This window comes from Vicugna pacos, chromosome 36, assembly GCF_048564905.1.
Source record: "Vicugna pacos chromosome 36, VicPac4, whole genome shotgun sequence".
NCBI classification, from domain to species: Eukaryota; Metazoa; Chordata; class Mammalia; order Artiodactyla; family Camelidae; genus Vicugna; species Vicugna pacos.
The window spans coordinates 7,667,852-7,692,643 of NC_133022.1; the positions used below are offsets into that span (position 1 = coordinate 7,667,852).

The 24,792-nt window shown below is 36.8% G+C and overlaps 1 pseudogene; it reads left to right on the forward strand.

Annotated features, from left to right (window-relative positions):
- Positions 1 to 10,420: 10,420 nt before the first annotated feature.
- On the forward strand, positions 10,421 to 24,523 carry LOC102532595 (actin, cytoplasmic 1 pseudogene; annotated as a pseudogene).
- The last annotated feature ends 269 nt before the right edge of the window (positions 24,524 to 24,792 follow it).

Sequence of the window (24,792 nt, forward strand, 5' to 3'; positions counted from 1 at the left end):
GGCTTAAGAAATCTATGATGGTATCCTTGAACATCTTAGAACTTTCTGGAATGCTGCCTAGTTTGGGGGCTGCTGTCCTTTCTTGTATGATATTCACAACCTAAGAGGTCATGGTCAGAAGGAACATGGAGGTACATGACACACTCAAAATCACAGAGGTTTTTATTGCTTAGAAAAATAATTCAGGTTCCCATATTTCTGGTTGAGTGCTTTTAAAAACTACATCATGTTCCTGGGGAAAAGCTAGGGTGATATACAGGAGGCCTTGGGGGTATGGAACAAGGGCCAGGTTTACCTGGAAGTGCTAAGTGCAGTGCGAATTTGGCTTCATGTGCAGTGGGGGAGTTTCTGCCTGTCACTGAGTCAGAGGCAGTGACAGCCTCCTGGAGGTGCTGGGAACTGCCAAATAATCACCACCTCTGACCCCCTGGAGGAGACTTCATATTGAAAGTTCATGGCTGCCTCCCTCTAACTTTTACAGAGAAGACCGTGGTGGTCCAGGTGGGCAGGGCCCAGCAGCATCTCCAAAGGATGCTCCTTCAGGACTCAGAGTTAAGGCCAGGTTGTGTGTGGCTTGCTTCCCTGCCTTCATCCATTTCTCAGGCCTCCCTCCTTGGGTGAGACTCTGTGGAGACTCCTGTCTCTCCCCCTCAGCCTGGCAGTGTTCCCCAGGGCACAGGCTGCTGTAGTGGGCCCAGTACCAGTGCCCCTGGCTGGCAGTAGGGCTTGCCCTGGGCTAGGTGGCCCTCTGTCTTGCATCCTTTAATTCAGGTCTCACCTGGTCTCCTTCCCTGACTGTTTATTAGCAAAAGGGACCTCAGGTCTTGAGGAAATGGAATGTGGCCTGGGCTGTGCCTTCTGTCTTCTCTGGTCCATTATAGAAGCCTGGAACTCAGTGATGGCTCAGGAAATGGTAGCCCCTGTCATTGCGGTCATTATCAGTTCTATTCCTCCCAACTCCCTCCAAAGCCACGAGGGGATGCCCCATCTCACAATGAGTGAAGCAGGCAAGGAGGAGAAGGCTGCCTAGACACACAGTCAAAGGTTTGCACTGGTGGGATTTGAACCTAGGCCCATTAACCTCCAAAGCTGGGCTTCCTTCTGCTACACTGTTCTAATTCCCTTGGCTGTGCTGTTCTGAATCCATACTAATATCTGAATATGTTCATTTTTCAAGGCATGTATAATGGATCTCCAGGTGGCTAAGGAACAGGCTCTTCCCCCAACCCTGGTACAGAGGGTCTTGTCAAGAACGAGCGATGTATCAAAATTCTTGCTTACAATGAGTAATGGAGTAGGGTAGTTCAGCCCGTCCTAGAGGAAGCCAAGGATGCCAGGCTGGAATCAAGGCAGAATCCTGCTGAACACATGGCCAAGACATTGAATGCCAAGGAGATTCAAATTGTTCTTGAGCAGAAAAAATTGGATGTGAGGTGATAGCTCTTGAATTGGACACATTGCTCATTTTATTGCAAGGCTGTAAGTAGCACTGCACCAGTCTCATTTTGCAATGCTTTCCTCCCATTCTTGACTTGGTATCAGTCAACAGTGTGAGACACTTTGTCAATTTTTGTCACATTTAATTAATATTGATTACTCTCATGATGGACACATACTGCGAGTAGCAATTTTTTTAAAGAAAATAAAGAACTATCAGGATTGAAAACAGATTTTTTTTGAGAATTGTTGGAGAAATGTCACGTCAGTTATTAAGTTGAAAATAAGTAATGATTTGACGGTTACAATGCTGGATGTGAAAAGAAATTGTGCCTTTAGCTTTTGGGAAGTACTTTTACCTAGCAAAGTAAAATTCTTGAAGGATTGTCTTTATTTCTTGATAGTACCGTTTAACTTTTATAAAGAAATGATGCTTTTTGGCTGTTGGTAAATCATATTTCTACATACATCAGTGGACACATCCTTAATATGCACTGAATTATACTCCAGATTGAGCATATATTAAGGGTTTTTAAATTGTAAAAGCAGAGAATTATGAACCAAGAGATGCAATCAGAGTTTAAATGATTATAACCTTTTGAAAATGCAGCTTGCATTTTCATGTTATATTTTAATTACTATCACACTGAAAATAAAGTTAATTTCAGAGCAGCAGTATTTTGTTATATAAACAAATGACACAACTCAAATTCTGAATAAGTATGAAATGTTGCTTGGTATTGAAATTGAAATAAAGCCAAAATCTTAGCCCCCTTCAGAGTGAACTTCTGTGTTAAAAATGGAAAGTTCTGTTAATTGTTCATTCAGATTTTCTGAATATGAATATGTTCTTAAGGAATTTATGGATGACCTTTTTAAACCCAGAAAAAGTTATTTTAGAGGACACTGTATTGGTTGAATAACAAAATGATATTCTTGAAATTGTTTTATTAAAATTATTACAATTTTCTGGTAAATTTGAAGCAGCAAATGGTCTTCATTGAGGTTGATAGACACAGCTTCTTCATGATATTCTTGCCCTTTTGGGGGGCAGGTAATTAAAATTTTTGATGTATTTTCAAATTTAGAGAAACATTACAAGCTTAATAGAAGGCACTCCAATATTCGTTGAGTCAAATTTACCAATTGTTTTAATTTGTTCCAGATTTTTAGTGCCTACTGTCCCTCACTCCCCCGTCTTTGTGTACATAAGTGTATGTGTGCATACATGTCTCTGCGTGGAATTTGTTTTCATTTCTCTTGTGCAGACTTCTAGAAATTGCCGCATGATGTGGTAAGTTTGTTTGACCTTTTAGAACCTGATGAACTTTTGAAAAGAACTAGATAATTTTATCTTCCAACTACCAACATATGGAGAGTTCCAGTTTCTCCATATCTTGCACAGTGCTGCTTACAGTCTTGTCTTTTTGACACAGTTATTCTACTACAGAATATGAAGTAGGATCTCATCGTGGATTTAATTTATATTTCCCTTGGCTAGTGATTTTGACCATATCCTCTGCGAGGCTGTTGGCCATTAGTTTACTTTCCTTGGAGAAATGTCCATTCAACTTCCCCTTTGGGTTGCTGTCTTATGTGTGATAAGAAATCATATATCCAGAAGAAAAAACAAGTCCTTTATCACATGGATCGTGGTTTTTATGTCCATTATTTTTTCTTTTTTTAACTTCTCTGACAATCTCTTTTATTTCATTTTTCTTTTCTTTATTTCTTTGTTTTTTTTTTAGCCAGAGAAGGAATAATTTTTTTTTGCAGCAAGTGCGGAAAACACGGTATCTTTCCCAAACAGTGTTCCCCTGAAGAGCAAAATCGGGGAAGGCTTAAGCTAAGGGAACATGCATATCCATGAAGGAGTTTGACTAGAGGCAAATTCAGCAAAGAATTGGGGCAGAGGTTGACAGAATCAAAGCTTTAGTTGATTGAAGTCATGAGGTCAGAAAAGGTGTGTATCATCATTCCTTAGGTTCCAGCCAGCCTGGTGTTGTGGCAAAATGTGTTACAGCTTAGTTGTGACAGCAACCTGGATCTGGGCAAGAGTCCAAGGAGCACTGGGAGAGCTGGAGAACTCAGGTTAATTACACCATCAGGCCCAGAGGAGTTAACACTTCAAGCTCTAGACCCCATCTGTAGGTTTACACAAGCCTTTTCTAGGCTGCCAGTTTTAAACTTTGCAACATCATATGCAAATAAAGTACAAGAGAAGTTGACCAACCAGGAACAAGCTTTGTATAAATAGACCAATCAGAAGAGAGCTCCATGCAAATGAAGTACTACAAGTGGACCAATCAGAAGTGAGAGTAATAACCAGTCAGAAGTGAAGGAAAGTGAGCTCAGGGACCAATAAAATTCTAGGTGTAATTTAGCTGCTTCAGTGGCAAAAAGTGAGATTAAAGCCTTTGGGCCAGGGAACCAGACACTAGTGGGAGGACAGCAGCGGCCCTGCTTAGGGGTCCTGCCGGACTTTTTATGGGGCTTCCCGCCTCACTGGGACCTCAGCGAGTAGTTCCCATCCTCCACATTTTTAAAGGAATATTTCACTGCCCGAAGAATATATGGTTTATAATTTATTCTCAGTTCCTGAAGAACTCACCACAGTCTCTGTTATTTGAATATGGTATTTAGTTCATTTATATGTGAAGCTGATATCATTGCTTTTGTATCTGCCATTTTGCTCTTTACTTTCTATTATTCTCATATGTAAAGCGATCCCCGTGTCCCTCCTTCTGTGATACGTTTGCAGTTGCTCTAGGGATGACAGCATGTGTCTCACTATTCCTCATCACGGTCTATGTCTACATAATACACATTTATTTCTGGAAAAAGTCCCTTTGTTCCAGTATATCTCCTTTTCTTCTCTTTTTGAAGTTGTTGTCATGTTACAACTATACATGTTACAACAACACACAACACAGTAAAATAACTACTGCTCTATAGCCAAGACTTGGAAACAGCCTAAATGTCCATCAATGGATGACTGGATAAAGAAGATGTATATTTATACAATGGAATACTACTCAGCCATGAAAACTGACAACATAACGCCATTTGGAGCAACATGGATGCTCCTGGAGAATGTCATTCTAAGTGAAGTAAGCCAGAAAGAGAAAGAAAAATACAATATGAGATCGCTCATATGTGGAATCTAAAAACAAAACAAAAACAAAAAACAAAGCATAAATACAAAACAAAAGCAGACTCATAGACTTAGAATACAAGCTTGTGTTTGCCAAGGGGCTGGAGGGTGGGGAGGGATAGGCGGGACTTCAAAATTGTTGAATAGATAAACAAGATTATGCTGTGTAGCACAGGGAAATATGCACAAGATCTTACGGTAGCTCACCGAGGAAAAAATGTGACAATGAATATATGTATGTTCATGTATAACTGAAAAATTGTGCTGAACACTGGAATTTGACACAACATTGTAAAATGATTATAAGTCAATAAAAATGTTAAAAAATAATAACTACTACTCTATGTAATCTTAAAGCCCTCAGTTTTTAATATGCAAATTGCCTTCTTTACCTCTTTTATTAAGGAATGTTTTCACTAGATATTGAATATATGTTTAACATTTAATTTTTTATTCACTGTGACTCTGTCATCTAAAAGATCACTGACTGCTTTTATATTTGGTGAGAAGTCAGTTGTTAATAATTATTTAGATCTCCTTTCTGATACATTCCTTTTCACTGCAGCTTTCAAGACTTTTTTCTTAGCCTTGTCTTTAATAGTTTGGCTAAGATGTGTATAAGTGTGGGTCTCCTTGAATTTTTCCTATGTGGGATTATTTTAGATCCTTGGGTCTGTAGATTAATGTTTCAAAATCAGATTTGAGAAAATTTTTTGCAATTATTCTTTTGAATATATATTTTTTGCCCTTTCTCATCTCCTTCTGGGGTTCTCTTTTTACATGTATTGAATATAATTGAAATTGATCTGGTCTCTGGGTCTTTGTTGGTTTCCTCCCTCTTCAGATTTGTTACAATTCTGTTGATTTTTCTTCAAGTTCACTGATTCTTTCTTCTTCTTTCAATGGATGTTTTCATTTCCGATACTGCATTCTTCAGCTCCAGTTCCCATTTGGTTCTTTCATATACTTTGTTTTTCTCTTTCGAGATTCTTTGTGGTTTGTATTATTTTCATCACAGCCGTTGATAATTCTTTAAACATGATTTCCATTACTTCTTTCAGTGTGTTCATAGGAGATGATTTTAAGTCGTGGCTAACTCCAGCATCTGGAGATAACTCAGTTTTTATTGAGTCCTTTTCTTTCTCAGTCACTGTACACTCTCTTCATTCTTAGTTTGTAGTCTTGTTGAATTTCAGGAAATGTAGTAATGTTAATTTTGAATTTTAATCCAGAGATATGTCCTTGTTTTTTAAGTAACTTGCCACCAGTAAATCTGTGAAGTCTGTCTCTACTACAGCATGCAATCACTGATGTCACTGATCATTTTTTGAATGTTAAAACTTGCTTCCTAACAGTTGCTGCTGCAACTGTGTAGCTGAGCATTTAGCCAAAAATTGGGCAGAGGTTGGGCTCAAACCCTATCAGTCAGGCCGTCGCTCTGTCGATGCATCTCTGTGGGCCAGCAAGTACATCCACAGTTCAGATTGTTTCCAAATGTGCAGTGGTAGAAAGTGTGCTTCTGTCCATTTCCATGTGTATACATGCTGGCTTTGGCAGCCATGGAGATGTGGATGGCTTGAACCCATTTCAGTTTCTTCTCTGCATGCCTGTAAATCTGGAGAATATAGAGTGCTTAGCAAGACCAGATACTGTCTTACCACCCAGAACTTCCAGGGAAATGCTTAGCTGCCCTATTGCCTGCCCCAAACATGAGTGCAACCTCAGTGAACCCTGTATGCTGATGACTGAGCTCACAAGTTTACCTTCCCACGCATCAAGTCAGATGAGCCCCTCCTGGTGGTGGCACCAAGCCTTGTTCCCAAGGTCTGCTGTCACCCTGGTTGAGCTGCTGTCCCCTCAGCCCTGGCAGGGGATAGACCCAAAGTCTCACACTTCTATTGCCTGAACATCAGGGGTTTTCATGAATAAGCACTTTAGTTTGTTGCAGATCTTCAGTTACAGAGTGCTGGAATGATTTTTTTTCTTAAAAGTTTATCCAAATTTATAGCCATTGTTTTAAAAGTGGAGATTATTTCTCAACCTCCTCACCTCATCATGAAGAAAGTGAATTTATCCAACTTCCTTGGAATTACATTCCAACCAATTCAGTTTAATAAGAATGGACTTGGAGAGGATTTGTTAACATTCCCAGCTATGCATTCAAAGATACCTAAATGCCAGAGTTTTACAAGGAGCTTCTATTAATTTGATGACTTTTGGTGTTTTATACATGTTTTATTTTTAGTAATATTTTGTTATTTGTACATATTAGTTTGAAAGTAAATACTGAGTTATTACCATCTGGCTGTTTATAGGCATGTTTCTTAATGTAAGTATGTAATATTTTAATAAAATGTGGTGGAGTTTAGACTTGATCTGTGGATTAAAAAGTAATAACTAGTCATGGACATAAATTTAGAGTTGATAGATTGAACTGAGGATGTTGTTTCTATGCAAATTATCCTCAAGCCATGTTTGTTCACATAAATCCCTATTCTTTTAGGTGAGAATGTGATCCCACTCGCTGATCTCACCTCCCACTTTCAAAACAGAAATTTAACAATTCTATACCAGTGCTTCTATATGGGAATGTAATGAGTGGCTAATAGATTCTGAAATTAAGAATGCATTTCATTAAAATATAAAAGGGACTACAGAGCTGGCTACCAAAAAGGGATGGTGAGAGGGAGAAGACTTACAACACGGTTTGGAGAGCTTGTATGATTCTCCATCATTTCTGAGAGCAGGTGTGTCATGCACACCCAGGGAACCAGGAATCTGAGAGAGCTGGTAAGTTACTTCGTCTCAGGACGGGAGACCTGCTGGTGTGTTGAGACTGTTTTGCAAAATGAACATCTTTGTCAATGACTGAGTGCTTCTGCAGGGCCAGATGTAGTGCATACATGGAAGAGAGAAAGTGAGCCTCTCTGGGGGATGTATCATAGGCACCATGCAATGGGGCCACTTAGCGGTGTGAACAGACTTCAGAAGAGGCTAATCTGAAGTAGATTTCTGGATTTCATAAGAGCCAAGGAAAAAGAAAGGCCAACAGAATGGACTGTATTCACTTAGGTCAGGGTGATTTGTGCTTGAGAACAGCTGTGAGACCAAAAATGCCCCTGAGAGATAGAGTCTGCTTTCCAATTATTGCCAGAAGCTGGCTGCTCAAGACCATCCCCCAGAAGCATCAGTCACTTAGAAGCTCTCCCGTACCCTGCAACTTTGATCCTGGCAGCCATCTGAGGGAGGACGGATGGGTTTAGGCAGGAAGGAGGAAAAGGGCCATTCTGCCTTCCACCCCTCCTGCAAGTGGCCAGCCAGCAGCATGGCCTCACTGAGAACCTCTAACTTGGTCTATTCATATTTCCATGGGCTGGATGTTCTGTTTCAGTTCTTTGTCTGTTAAAGCAACCCCGCACTTTTTTTTTTCCTTCAGAGGAACATTTTTCAACCTAGATTTGGAGAAGAACCACTGTAAATTTAAAAGGGTACTGGGAGACGCTTTTGCCTTCTAATCATATCTCATGGGTCAAAAACAGTACTTGCATATATGAACAGATTTTTGTTTGAACACATTTTTGAGTGATACAATTGTATTTAGAAAACTATTTCAAAATCTGAAATATTTGTATAAATTCCACCATAATCATGTATCAGATATGTGTGTGAATAACTATTTTAACAAATCTCCTCTTGTCTTAGTATATTTATATGATTCTTGATTGTACTCTATTATGGCCTAGTATCCTTTCCCCTTAAAATTCTTATGCAATTTAGTCCTGTTATAGTTCCATACTTGTTATCAATTTAATACTGTTAATAACAACATTACTAATCCAGGGATTTAGTAGAATAATCTATGTATATTATTGTTAAAGCGGGACAAGACAAAATTTTTCTGATGACTGCTTTTAGTTGAGTACAGCCCTTTATTCCCCTTTTATTCTGTTGAGGACATTTCTATGATTATATTAAAATTCAGGAATTACCTTCTGGGATTCTCAATCTTTTCTCTCCCTTTTATATTGGCCAACTCTAAGATTACATGTCCTTTTTCCTTTTAGCTTCTCTCCATATTTTCCCTTTATATATACTGATGAATACTTAGTCTTTCCCTACCTCTCTTTGATATGTCCAATGGATTTCTCTTTCTCCAGAACATTGAATTTGTATGTTTGTAAGAAATTTCTCTCTAATTTATTGTTTCTGTGGCAGCCTTCTCCCACCATATGTTGAACTTGAGGAAGAAATCTTGAATACTTGTATCTGTAAGGCTAAATGGAGAGCTTTATAGGAAGTCAGATAATAAATTCAGTGAATGAAAGAATCATAGGTATTCAGTCAATTTATCCTAATTCCCCCACCAGGCAGAACATTAGAGTAGATAGACCTGATTCTATTGAAAAGGTTAAATGATGCCATAGAGAGTAAAATTATTATGTGACTTTCTCATCTTTGAACACATCCTATTGACTATAACAATAAAGAAGGTGAAATGTATTGTTTTAAGAAAAATCTGGCTTCTTTCTTAGAAGATAATATGAAATGTAGGATTGTGTACCAGGCTAACAGTATCTTTCAGAAAAAAGGATCAATTAAGTGGATAACATGATAAATTTAAGACCTGCATCCTTGGAAATTCTTTCACTTATTCTAGATTGATTCCACACAAGATGTATTTTATATTTGATCAACACATCGCCTCCATTCTCAGTCTTGATGCATGTTAAAAACCAGGTATTTCTAAACTTGAGATGTCAGTAATGTCTGAATAATTCACCTAGAAATTCTAATCTAGTTGACGAAAGAGGCAGAGATGTTAGAAAATGGAGGAAGACGTGCCAAAATATAGAGGATTGGAGAAGATGTTTGCTAAAGGTTTTCCAGGAAGAAGAAAGGAGTGTTTCTCTTTTTATATTATTTGAAAATAATCATTATCAAAAAAGAAACCAAAATCAACCATAAATAGGAATGTGAAATGACTGGATGATGATAAGGAATTAGTGAATCAAGCAAGCAAGTCCTGGTGCTGAACGTTCCTCTATAGACAGAGCACAGTACCCTCCAGGCAGAGTCTCATGTTTGCAGTTTTAAATCAATCATAAAGTCCATCATTTTTTATATTTTTAATTTGGGTGAAAGATAATATTTTGTACTGTTACAGCACAAAGAAAGCTGATTTAAAAATTATCAAAACTTAATGTGAGCTTTTTTTCTGGTTTGCGGAGTTGACAGCTGGGCAAGTGTTTACCTGCACCCACAGATCCTGTGTGATTATTTTTTTTTTGTCTTTGTTAGGTTTTAAGATTTTTAAGTCCATGCTGTTTCTTAGTGTCATACAATCTCCTCAAATCTTCTCATATAATATTAGAAGAAAATTGTTAGAGCAATTTAAGGAATATAAAAATAATGTCTCTGTTAGTTAGGTTTTGTAAAAAATACACCTTTTCGAAAATTGAACTTTTACCATGTATCTCACTAACCTGAATTGCATATTTCACTTAATGACCAAAGCTGTTGGTAAGTGTTAGAACTGATTTTATTGGTAACATTTTCTTTTGTAAATTGTATATTGCCATGGTGATATTTTGAATTTTTGTTTACCTTTGGGGAAAATGTATCTTTCAATGGATAATGCTGCTCTGTTTTTAAGAGGGTTGACATAAATTATAACTGGGAAAATAATTATTGGCCAGGATTTTCTAACTATCTCCTATTTTCTATGCACCTAGTACCACCAACATAAATTCTCCCACAGAATGGGTCAGTTTGATGTCCTGTAATGTAGCGTGAATATCAAGATCCCAGTGGATTAAATTATCACAGAATCAAAGAGCAAATGTCTTGAGCATGATGATGAAGTTGAACCACTATTCCTCTCAGGTAAGAATGCAAAGAGTGTGGTACCCATGGTTAATTTGTGAACTGATTTTATCCTTTGATAGTAAGGGTACAGCAGATTCTCTTGCAAAGAAAAAAAAATGGCCTGGATGAAAGAAATAAATTGAACAGATTACAGGGGTGGCAGACTGGTGTGGGGCGGATCCAGGAGGAGCCAGGAGCCAGGTCTACCTGTCAGTTCTCCCCTTGAGGCCTGTGGAAAATAACTTGGGGTCCGGCACCCAGCAGACTTTATAGGCAGGTGAAGTTTTAACTTGTGTTGGACCCACTCATAATTTCCCTTAGAGAACACTGTACTGACAGTTTCTATGTGATTTAACTGCATATCAGTAATCATAGAAATCAAATTAAACATAAATATAAAACAGCATCTTATTTTTAATGTGCACTTTTATACATAGGAAAGCGTGTAATGAGAAAAGTAATTCCCATGACAGATCAGCCTCTGGGATAAAAATCCTTTGGATAAAATTTAATCTCCATTTTATATCAGTGTACACATTTGTACATATTTTTTTACTGAAGGACCTTAGAGGGCAACTTTGAAGTCAGGAGATGGCTGTGTTGTTGAATAGTGGACTTATTTTCTTAAAATGTGTGGTTTTCCAATATTTATTCAATTTTCCATAAACCAAGGAAGCATCATTTTAAAAATTTTGAGTTACAGATGCTATTTTTAGTCCTTCTGATGAAATTCAATTTTTTGTGTAGTAGACAAAGCTTTGCCCTTCTAAACATCAAAATGTTCTGTAAATTTCCACAAATTATTCATTGACTAACAACTGAAAAGAACAGATAAATAAGTGGAACAGAAAATACACTGAAACCCAAGAATATATATAAGATTTAAAACTTGTTACTGATGAAATTTCATACAAGGAAAAGATAAGTTATTCATAAATGGTGTAGAAATAATTTACAGAAAAGTAGCTAGATTTTTATCTCACTAGAATAAGTTTCAGTTGTATAGAATAAATTTGTGAACCTACAAAGTGAGAAAAATTTACAGAAGAAAACATAAATTTCTCTTCAAACATTTTTATGCTGGCAAAGACATCCCTAAGAAGGACTTCAGAAGCATGAATTCTGGAATTTGATTTAACAACATACAGAAATTTAAACCTTTAGATGAGAAAATAAGATGAACATAATAAAAGAAAATGTAATTTTAAATATTTACAATGCATTTGTAACAGAGATAAGAATTTTTCATTTTTGCTGACAAGTTTTAAACCAATAAACAAAAAAACCCTCTACTTTGAAATTGGGCAGAGTACTTTTTTTTCATACCTATGCCCAATGGACATAGGGAGAAATATTTAGTATCTCTGGACAGAAAAAGAATTTAAAGGAGAAATGAAATACCATTTTCCCTTCACAAAATTTGGGGAGGTGCAGAACAGTGGTACTTACACGGGTGTGTGTGAAGATGAAAAGCAGTGGTGTTTGTTCTGCTGATTCAAGTTTAAGTTGCTTTTGAGTTTTCAAAGAGGCAATTTACTGATTAGTACCACATTAGAATTGTACATTTCCTTTACACATGAATGTTCTTTATACTGATAATAGACAAATAATTAAACATTTATTAAAGGTATATAACATACAATTTGTTTTTCTCATGACTACTTAAAATAGCAATGTATATAAAAACAAACTCACATAAAGGATTTCATAAATCAATTGCAGTGCATTCAGTATGGAGGAATATTTTACCATTGAAGGTGGCATAGATAATAGATGCATGTTGACCTGCAAAGATGTCGTTTTGAAGATCACTGAAACAAAGTAAAGATCAATTTTATTATATACAAAAATAAGAAGACTATGGTCTCAGCCAAAATTAAATACACAAATGTGATAAAAATATATTTCTGGGCATTTGCATTATATGTGAAAATTTTCCTTTTAAAAAATGTGTGATTTCTTCAATGAACATGTACAAAAATTCTAGAAAATATTTACTTTTAATGAAATACTGGGAAAGGTCAAGGATAGGAGTTTTACACAGTGATAAAAATAACTTGTCACTTTGTCATTTTCTTTAATTTGATGATTGGTAAGTTAGGAAAATTTTTAGCCTCTTCAGAAGTAAAGGGGGAAAAAAAAGGAAAAAATAGAAAAAGAAAAAAAGAAGGGAATCTTTTTATTTCTGCTTATAGATTTTGCTAGGTATATATTTAATTATATCCTCATGTTTTGGAATACATGTAGCTTTATTATGTATCAAATGTAAATGAGTATAGATTAGTCATTTTACTTAACATTCTTATGGAAAGAAAATTATAGTATATGTAAATGATTATTACTATTGCAAAAGTGTATAAATTTTAGGTGTATCCTTATGAAAATAAAATAAAAAATAGCAAATGTAATTCATTTAATACTATTACAAAGTATAAATCTTCTTGGTAAACGATTTCTGTAAAATGATTTAACCCTGCAATGTATTTATTCATTCTTTCAATCCATTTGTTCATCATCTGTTACCTGAATACATTGTGGTAGATCTATTCTACACAGGGCCCATCATCTCTCAGAACATCTTGAACTTTAAAAACTCCATATTGACCACTCTGAGCATGAAGAGAATTTTAAAACTGAAGTCTTAAGACTTAATTTCAGTTTAAGCTTTTCCTCCCTTCTTCCAAACAAAAATATGTCTGAAAGTTGGAAATTGTAAAAGATAACCTTTGCCTAACCTTTTGAACATTTAAAATAGAATTAAATATTAATATTCATCATTGGACATTCTGCTTTCATACAATGTATAAATCTAAATATTGAATAAAAGGAGCAGCCTGATTCCATTGAACCCTGAATTTTCTTGATTCAAGTCTCTTGAGAATTAGAGTAAGAATTACATTTTCAAAAATTCTTGTTTTGTTATTTTAGTTCTCCTTCCCTGTAAAGCTTTTTATGATTTTTGAAACTGAAGTCTATTTGATTTACAATATTACCTATAAAGTTTTTAAGAATTAAATGTTATTTAAATGCTACCCATGTGACAATATCTGACTATGATATAGGTCACTATTGCACATACTTTAAGGCATCATGGATTGTATGCTAGCCCATTATTTTACACCCCAATAAGAAATTCTTTAAAAAATGCTGCCAACTCACACATACTGAGAACCAACTAGTGGTTAACAGTGGAAAGATGGAAAGAGGAGAGGAGTAAGTGGTATAAAATATTAAAATTTAAATAAGGTACCAGGATATATGGTACAACATGAGGAATATAGCTCATATTTTATAATAACTATAAATGGACTGTAATTTTCAAAAATTGTGAATCACCGTATTGCACACCTGTAATCTCTCTAATAATTTTTTTCATCAAGTATACTTCGACAGCAATAAAAATGCAACTGGATACAAAAAGATATTACAATTATTTGACCAACAGGATAAATGAGAAACAAACAAACAATCATGATTGTAAGATGTTATGAATTTTAAATTGCCTTCCCATGTCAGAGATGTCAAAATGTGAGAAAATGAATATATTAGAATGATTGAAGTGCGGTGTTCTCTCCAATCCTTCAATCGGCAAAATAGGTATTCTATCATTTTACTTAATTGAAATATTATACTTGTTAATTTGTAGTAAGGGCCGTAATTGTATTATCTAACAATAATTGGGCTGTTATTTTGCAGGAAATTGTTGTAAACAATTTGCATATATTTTCATTGAAGCATTGCAGTGTTCTCCTGTGAGATAACTTTGACTTCAGCCCTGTTTTGTTTATAAGGAAAGTGAGCCACTGAAATGATAAATGACAGCTAAGAAGTGACAGTTAAAGTAAAAGTCAGAATCAAGATGAGCTGAATGTCAAGGTCACGCTATTTATATTCAAACAGGTTTTTCTTCCGTTAATGTGAGCAATAAAAGCTCATAAATATTGAACTTTCTCCATAAGAAAACTAAGTATTTATTTGAAAGGTCTATGAATAGCATGCTATGGAGTGTTTCCAATTACACGAGTAATGGTATGTTTGAAACAGTACACTCTAATTTCCTAGAAAGTACTTTCACATTTGTAGGGCTGCCCTTGATCTGGCCATACATGAGTGGCGATTCTCCTGAAAGAGAAGATATGCCAGCTGAGCCTCCGTGACGGTGAGAACAGGGCAGCGCTGGTGGTGTGTGGCAGCCAGCCATCCATGCAAGATGGATTCAATGTAATGACTTAGAATAGAAATGATTTGATCTGTTTTAAGTATAATAAACTGATGGGACTTGTGGAATGTTGACATGGAATTCCTAGCACTTACAGTCTGTTTCTTGGCATGATACTGACAGGCCATGCAGAGCAAAGAAGTTGAGTGTGCGATGACTCTGCTAAAATGTGGTGCCGACCCAAACCTCGTGGACGTCCATGGCAATGCCGCTCTCCACTATGCTGCCTTATCTGAAAATATTACATTTGCAGCAAAGCTGCTTTCCTACAATGCCAATAATGAAGCGAGAAACAGGGTATAGCTCCACTAGATTTATTTACAAAATATTTGAAATTCAGATTCTTGTTTTAGCTACAGGTTCTTTACATCTAAAAGTACATATAATGAAAAATAACACATCAGGTCCTGTTAACATGGATACGACTCCAAAGCCAAGGCCAGGGGCTAGAGAAAGGTGGTACCCACAGAAAGGACAGAGCTGTGTCTCCCAGCCCGTCTTCTACCCTGGAAGGAACGCCTCCCCACTGGGAAGTGCCTGCGGGTGGGTGGTAGTTTCAGAGCCCACAGAAGATGAAGGCCTGAGGTTAGTGCCCTCATGCTGATGGCCACCTGGCCACCACGTACGCCTTGGGGGCATCCAGGCTCAGCCAGCTGTAGTTCCTTAGTGGGGCAGTGGCTATATATGGGAAGCAGATGATGGTAAGAGGAATCCTCCTACTTTAGCTCTGGAACATCCATCACCTCCTGCTGCCGCAGCCCCACCAGGAACTCCTTCCCCTGGCACAGTAGGTGCAATTTTATGTATTGGATGCTTGGCCATTCCCTGAGTGAAAATACTAGAAAAGAACTTATTTGTCTAAGATTTTACTTTAAATAATGATATTGCTAAAAGCAGCATCAGAAGGTACAGCTTTCTTTTATAAATTTATGGTAGATAATTGTGAAAAACATCGCATTTGATGCAGGCAACCTTTTTTTCCAAATATTTTTCCCCAATCAAGTTTTTCTGATTGGTGTAAAAACAGAAGAAAACAAAACTTGTGTTGGAAATAAGTTTTGTCTTAACACTCAAAGTAACCAAAAACACTTGACAATATAATCAAAATCTTGCTGATGTGGATAAGTTTCTGCTTTATAAAAAAAATTATGAATTCTATAAAAATGATTTCTCTCTCATTGCCCAATTCTTAAGAGGGAAAAGGGAAACAGACTATGGAGAGTTCAGTTGAAATACACAGGCCAGTTTGGAAACTGGGCGTTTGGGAATTAACAAGAAGATTCTTTTGGGTTTGATTTTGTTTTCTTTTTGTTTCTGTTTTTAGGCAAGCTGCTCTTCAGTTGTCGGGGGTAATCATTCTCACTTTGGGAAAGAGAGTGAACTGTAAACTTTCTGAGAGATCAGTTTTATGAGGACTCTGAGGGAATCACACTGAGCATGAACAGGTGGTGGTTAAGTGGGAAATAAGAGAGCAGAAGCAATAATTAACTGACATTCTGTCCTATTGCAGCAGAAGTAGACACTTAGATAAATAGCTACACTTGGCTCTCAAATCTAGGATGTCTTGATGGGAAGTGAGGAATGCACACATAATGAAATCAAGTTGTATTGTGAATTTACAAGTCCCTGTTCTATCGCCATTTACCCAGGACAAGGAAATGCAGTTTTGTTAAGTGACTTTTAATTATTACACTTTTCTTTGCGCAAATCCTCCAATGAGAGGAGAAACCAGCTACGTTGCTTAGAGACGAAACTTAAGTGGTTTATTACGTCCTTCACTAGTTCTCAGCTGAAATTGTGCTGGTGAACCACAATCATCTGGGAGAATTTAGAACAAATTTACAAGCCTGGTCCCTCCCTTGAAGATTTTGATTGAATAAACCTAGTAAGGCCTGGATATGGATAGTTAGAAAGATTTCCTTGAGATTTTGATACAACCCTTGATTGAGAACTATTGAATGGGTACGTGTAATGAGTGTAAATCCACAGGTCTCAAAATTATGGCATCTTTAGAAAGTGGGAGTCTAATACATGCTACTTACTTCCAGGCTCTCCTTTCCAACCATATAAACCTGATTTTATCCAGGCCTTCTTCTGTGATTGACAAGTTAAAAGGAGTATTATTGGCAATACCTGTTATCTTGAAGAATAACTCTATTTTCTTTCCAACCACTGATCACTGATTGGCACTCAGTCTTAGAGATGTGCTTACGGTGAGTGATTTAACATGCAGAGCCCTTTAAGTATTTTGCAAATTTTGCTACCATCCATGTCATTACATCAACACGTTTTCCCAGATTCCAGTAATAGTAATTCATTAACTTTCTTTTTGTTAAAGATGTGTGATGGAATCTTGCAATATATCTGTTAGAGTCACTGAGCACTGGTGCAATCAAAATGGCAGTTTTTTTTAATTGCAATGTAGTTGATTTACAGTGTTGTGTTAATTTCTGGTTTACAGCAAAGTGATTCAGATATATATATATATATTAAAATATATATATTTAATTTTTCACTCTGTTTTCCACTTTGTTTATTACAGGATATTGAACACTGATCTGTACCCTATTCAGTAAGACCTTGTTGTTTATCTATTATATGTATGGTAGTTTGTATTTTCTAACACCAAACTTCTAATTTACCCCTCATCCAACCCCTTTCCCCTTGGTAACCTTCAGTTTGTTTTCTGTATCTGTTAGCAGGTTTCTCTGTTGTGAATAAGTTTGTTGATAACATACTTTCGATTCCACACTTTAAGTGATATCCCAAGGGATCTGTCTTTCTCTTTTGAACTTAGCTCACTCAGTATAATAATCTCTAGGTCCATCCGTGTTGCTGCAAAAGGCATTAATTCACTCATCTTATGACTGAGTAGTATTTCAATGTATATGAAGGTACCATGGAAGATGACAATTATAAACATCAAAACTGTCAAAGTTACTAACAGATTGGAATTATTTTAATAATTTACTTTCAGCTGTCTTATTAACTAATTATCCATTTGACTAACAATAAGGGATATTGAGATACAGGTTGTAGTTTAAGTAGGCATTGGAAAGATTCTCAAAGTGGGTATTTTTGAGTCTTAGTAGCAATTTTTATGACATGTTCGAGCCAAGTTTTTTTCTTTAGATATATGATACTAAAGAAAGGAATGGTTTACATCCAAATATTTGCTATATACCCAACCTTGGAAGCACAACAAATATAAAAACACAATTGGGCTGCAGGCTAAGCTTGGCTCCTGGATATGTTCAGGTTGCTTCCACAGATTGAGTCAACATTTAAAATTTAGGCAACTCATGCAGAAATTTGCATTTTGGACCTCTTCAAATAGTCAAATTTGGTCCCCCTGTTACACAGGCTACTCTGTGGTCTGCCCTACAAGATTTGCCCCTTCTCAGTGGGGCACGTGTTCTCCAGTTTGCTGTCCTCACCTGGGACCTTCACTTACATGTGTCACCTACTTTGCCTCTGGAAGCATTTGAGTTTACAATTCCTGTTTTATAGTATATTTTAATAAATATTTCCAGATTTTAAAGACAGTCTATATTAATTTATAATCTATTTCATTTCATGGAATAATCTCTTAAGAATGGGATTGAGATTTTAAAATCAGAATTTATAAGTTACTTAAAAATATTTTTTCTTTAAATGTACATGTAAATAATCACATTCCCATTGGAACGTCTGTAAACCTGATGAGGTTGGGCGTGGCTGTAGTTGGATAGATTATGCAGATTGCAGACAGTATGGCATCATTCTCCCCAGCATGTTTTCTTAAAAATGCAATTGATTCAGTAGCTACATGGTTCTCTGTGGAGTCGTGTTGAGAGTGTTCAGAGGAGTATTGGAGCAATAAAGTAACTACAGACGGCCTGGTAGACACTGATGGAAACAAAAATCTTGGAACCTGTAAATGTTTGAAGTGAGTTTTAGAGAATGACTTCACAGTTAATCTTTTGAAGAAGTCAAGGCGGATTATTTTAAAGAGTGTGAACACAAAGGGCTGAGGAGGAAGGGGCTAATTTTTATATAGTTTATATGATATGTTTAAGTTCAGATACTGCTATAAGTTTTTACATTCAGTTTTCTAATATGTAAATTAGAATTTATTAACAGTTTTTGCTGTTTCACAATGTGGCCTCACTTTTTCTTCCTGTAAGTGAAAACAAAGGGCAAATGGTAGAATCTTTAGTAAAGACAGACATATATACATTCAGTTGATAAACTGGATAGTTACAATCATTTATATTCTCTTTAAAAAAACAAAATCTTAGTGTTCCTCTAGAGTAGCAACAGTCAGAAAGGTTAAATTAATAGGAGGATTAACTTAGAATGAACACATCATCAGTTAGTTAGAAAGACAATTATTCTGACTGGGTGTCACAAAGAACAATGTGTAGCAGAATTCATATTGCTTTAGAATAGTGACTGATGTCATTTGCAACCTGAGTTTTTTGATCATATGATTTTCTATTTAGGTATTTCATTTTAGTTTTATTAGTATGAACTTTGATTTTATTAGTGTGAACTTTAACATTTCTGCTGTGAATTTAGCTTTGTGTAGTGTTTAGTCTTAAAATTGAGCAGTGATCTATGTTTGTATTGGAAATAGGATTAGAATAAACCATTTTATAAAACATGATTAGTTGATTTTTTTAAACAGCGTTTATTGATTTGTAATCATTTTACAATATTGTGTCAAATTCCAGTGTAGAGCACAATTTGATCAGTTGACTAGTCACGTCTCATTTTTTCTTCTCTTCCTTCATACACACTTTTGAAAAATTTAATTCTTTACCCCTACTCTAATTTTTCCTTGCAGAAAACACTTCTTTAGTGTCAGTTCTTTCAGTCCATCTCACTCTGCCCCTGTTGTGAGCATACTTGCTTATGGCTTTCTGTTTAGTACTTGTGTGTCTAAAATTCAGGAGTCATTTCCCCTCAAATTTACTCATGTTTGTATTTCTCTTAATTCAAAGGAGGTGAATTGAAACAATTCAGTTTTTGTTCTAGATCATTTTTGTCAAGGAAATAAACTAATGGATACAACAGAATTTGTATAATAATCAATGAGGTGTAAGGAAAGTAACACTTTGTGACACCTAATGTGGTCTTTCCTAATCTTGAATACAGGAGAAGATGTACGTTGGTAAAACTCAGAACCAGGATTGAAATCCACAACGGAATAACTCCAACACCTGTGCTCTTTGTATTACATCATATTGTAATGGGGAATATTCAATTTTATTCAACTTCATACTTGTTATTCTTAAAGCTGTTATTTACTACTCTAGACTGTCCTGAAACCAAAGCAAATGTATGCCGCTCAGCAGGTCAGGAAAACTAGTAAGTTACTGGAGGATGGCTTTCTTGTTCTGACTTGAGATGACTGATATTTACATCTACCCTAGTAATAAGAAAAATAGGACATTATGGGTTAGAAATTAGGACCTTTTTGAGGACAATAATTCTGACAGTGAAAATGAAGATGTGTTTGGAACTTCTCCAAAACTATGTGTCAAAGTCTCAGGCTTTTTGCATCCTGCCTACCGATCACCAAGCACACAGCATAGTATGTGGCAGAGTGCATGCTTTTTGTGCACAAGATCGTGGTTTACTCTCCAGTATCTACATTGAAAACAAAAAAAGTTGCATAAAATATTTGATATGTGTAGTATTAAATATATCTATTCCAATTTAAGAATTTTTTCTTTTGCCACCTTTCTTCATAAATATTACAAACATGACCAAGACTCTCATCCAGAAAATACCTCATTCCTCTGAAATTCCTTTGTGCCACTTTATGTTATTGAATTATCCATGAATGGAGATAAGCTTTATATGCATTTTTGAAATTTGCAGTGGTAAATGCTCTCATTAATGTATCTGTGGCTACGTTTATAGATGAAACATTGCCATTGTAGTTAGGAGAAGAGGAAGATACAGAATCTCTTTCTTATATGTAGTTACTGTTCTCTATCATAAATATTATAATTATTATCTTAAAATATAAGCATCAAATAATGTTAAAACATAAATTGAGGGATGCTATGTCATTAAATTCTCACTTTTGTATTTTCCCAGCCAAATGTTTTCTTTAGTATGTATTTAAGAACATCATTCTATCCTACATGTCATATTACTGCATAGGACACTTCTGTTAATTTTCCAGAGTCACCTAATGAAACAACTGTCTCTAAGTTCTTTTATTCAAATTATTTTCCATTATACATTTTTACAAGCTTTTGTATAGAGAGAGTTTCCAGTAGAAGTTAATTTTATTCTTTCTTCCTTTCTTTGTTTTTCTTTATCTTTCTTTCTTTCTTTCTTTCTTTCTTTCTTTCTTTCTTTCTTTCTTTCTTTCTTTCTTTCTTTCTTTCTTTCTTTCTTTCTTTCTTTCTTCTTTCTCCTTCTCCTCCTTCTTCTTCTCCTCCTATTTCTTCTCCTTCTCCTCCTTCTCCTTCTCTTCCTTCTCCTTCTCCTTGTTTCTTCCTTTTTCCCCTTCTTCTCCTTCTTCTTCTCCTCCTTCTTCTCCTCCTTCTTCTTCTCCTTCTTCTCCTTCTTCTCCTTCTCCTCCTTCTCCTTCTTCTCCTTCTCCTTCTCCTTCTTCTTCTTCTCCTTCTTCTTCTTCTTCTTCTTCTTCTTCTTCTTCTTCTTCTTCTTCTTCTTCTTCTTCTTCTTCTTCTTCTTCTTCTTCTTCTTCTTCTTCTTCTTCTTCTTCTTCTTCTTCTTCTTCTTCTTCTTCTTCTTCTTCTTCTTCTTCTTCTTCTTCTTCCTTCTGTCTTCTTCCTTCTGTCTTCTGTCTTCTGTCTTCTGTCTTCTGTCTTCATTCTTTTTAGACATCTTTACTTTCAGTTAATAAAGTGATGCCTTCTAGTTAATCAAGCAAATTTGACCTCTCTATTCCATCCCCAGTAACTGGGTTCTAGTTTTCCATGTGTCTCATTCTGTTTCACTCCTCATCATTTTGCTCAGGCTGCCCATTCTTAAATCTCCTTCATACCCCCCTCTGCACTGCGTCTGTATTTTAAGACACATCCTGGTCTTCTGAGCATTCCCTAAACTATGCAGTCGCAACAGTCTTGTCTCCTTAGTGCCCATATTCTGTATCCATTTACTTGAGATGTAGAGCCATTGAATGACACTTTCTATGCTGATTTTTTTTGTGTGTCTCTGCCTCTGACCCTAGAGCACAATCTGTCTTTTACTTATAAGGCCAGTTTCTCCCAGGATGGTGCCTATGACTTGATAGATACAGTAAATATTTGTTTTCTTACTGACTGTTTGAATGACCTAGTGTATGAGTAGGATATTTTCTGAAGTTGGGTTGTTGTTTTATTTTGTTTCATTTTTATAGAAATCAGCTTCTGAGCCAGAAATTCGGAAACAAGATTAATTATAAAAAAAAATCTTGTGTGTATATGTGGGCATGAGACTGTGGAAAGTGCTCCACAGGAGCCAACAGATTATAACAAATTGACTTCTGTTGATGGAGCACACAAAAATGACACATTCTCTGAGTTAGTGAACATCAATGGAAATTGCAGTGGTTTTTTCTATGTTTTAGTTCTACTATGGGAGACTGTAAGGGCTTCTGAGCAGTGGGGCCAAGATTCTGCATTTCTAACAAGTTTTAAGATGACACATTTTTGCTGGTCGTCAGACCACACTCAGAGTAGCAAGAGGGGAGGCTTGTGTTTAGAGAAATCTTAGAAGAAAAGCAACTGGAGATTTCAAGATACAACCACATTAAGGAAAAGCATGATTTTGTTTTTTCTTTCTGAGCATGTTTATAGCCAGAGGGAGGCAAAGAGTTGAAGTAGAAATGACAGGTGTAAGATACTGCCATGAAGCAGAGAGGAAAATGGAGTGGTGGGAAACGTCCATCAAAGAATATAAAAGGGGAAGAATTAAGAGCACAGATCTAGAGGTACCTTTGAAGAGGAAAGGATACAGTGAAAGGAACGAAGGAGGAAAAAATGGGGCTAATTAGGTACTTTTGGAATTGATGAGGAACCTTGAGAGAACTCCTTTTTGATGATGTCAGTATATTTGCAGTGAAGCAAGATTAGATCATTTCCACTCCAAAGAATTCTAGAAGCAGGGGGTGGGGTCAAATTAGTGTAAACCACATCCACTCCTCATAACTATTAGGCATCATAGATATATGTTGCATTGGAATTTGTTACTCAAATGAATTTATTTCAATATGGAAGCAATCACTTCTTTTAAGGATAGTTTTTTTTTTTGATAAGCTATCTGTTTCACAAAAAGTGTTTTAAACATTAGCATGATATATACCAAACCAATGTAATTTTAGGAACAGTAGAAATTAATAGCGATTGTTCCCTAAAAGCTAAAATTGTTGTTTTCAGTCAATACTAAGCTGATTTTGAAATATAAATGGCTTTTAATAGCTAATAATTCTGTGGCAATTAAATTTATTTATTTCCTTTTTAATAATCATATTTCAGTATTTAAAACTATATATATATTATTTCTTATGAGTGTCTTATATATCTTCTTGCATGAGTAGATCGAGAAACTTTAAGGTGACAACTGAGACCACATCCACTCCACCAGCAAAGGCCCCTCACTGCTCCAGCTTTGCCACCAGGCTCCACCAATACCAATTCAACATGGAAGATGATGTTGCTGTGCTTGTGCTTGACAATGGCACTGGCATGTGCAAGGCCGGCTTTGCAGGTCACGATGTACCCCATGCCACCTTCCCATCCATCGTGGGGCACCCCGGTACCAGAGCGTCTTGGTGGGCATGGAACAGAAGGACTTCTATGTGGGTGATGAGGCCCAGAACAAGAGAAGCATCTTGAACCTCAAGTACCCCATAGAGCATGGCATCATCACCAACTGGGACGACATGGAGAACATTTGGCACCACACCTTCTACAATGAGCTGCGTGTGGCCCCCGAAGAGCAGCCCATCCTGCTGACTGAGGCCCCCCTGAACCCCAAGGCCAATCGTGAGAAGATGACCCAGATTATGTTCGAGGCCTTCAACACCCCAGCCATGTACTTGGCCATCGATGCCGTGTTGCCCCTGTATGCCTCTGGCCACACCACTGGCATCGTGGTGAGCTCTGGTGATGGGGCCACTCACATTGTGCCCACCTATGAAGGGCACGCCCTCACCCATGCAATACTGAGTCTCCACATGGCTGGCCGGGACCTGACGGACTTCCTCATCAAGATCCTCAGAGAGCGTGGCTACAGCTTCAGCACCATGGCCCAGAGGGAAATTGTGCGTGACATCAAGGAGAAGCTCTGCTACGTTGCCCTGGACTTGGAGCAGGAGATGGCCACTGCCGCCTCCAGCTCCTCCCTGGAGAAGAGCTACGAGCTGCCTAATGGTCAGGTCATCATCATTGGCAGCGAGCGCTTCTGCTGCCCCGAGGCTCTCTTCCAGCCTGCCTTCCTGGGTGTGGAAGCCTGTGGCATCCACGAGACTACCTTCAACTCCATCATGAAGTGTGACATTGACATCCACAAGGACCTCTGCTCCAACACAGTGCTATGTGGTGGAACCACCATGTATCCTGGCTTCACCGACAGGATGCAGAAGGAGATCAATGCCTTGGCTCCCAGCACGGTGAAGGTCAAGATCATCGCCCCCCCTGAGTGCAAGTACTCTGTGTGGATGGGCGGCTCCATCCTGGCCTCACTGCCCATCTTCCAGCAGATGTGGATCAGCAAGGATGAGTACGAAGAGTCTGGCCCCTCCATTGTCCACCACAAGTGCTTCTAGGTGGACTGAGTTACCTCCCACTGTTTTCTTGACAAAACTGTACTTGGCACACAATATAAGATGAGATTTGCATGGCTTTATTTGGTTTTGCGTTTTCATTTCTTTCTTTTTTCTTTTTCTTCGTCCTTGACTCAGGATTTAAAATTGGAATATTCAAGGTGATAGCATTCAGTTGGATTGAGCATCCCCAAAATTTTACAAAGTGGCTGATGACTTTGTATACTTAATTTTATATATATAGTCTTTATGGCCTTTATCTCATTATAAAATTTAAAATATTGCTCGAAACTATAATAATTTTAATTAAACCTTATCCTAGGAATTAAATTTAAAAGTTTTCCTGAA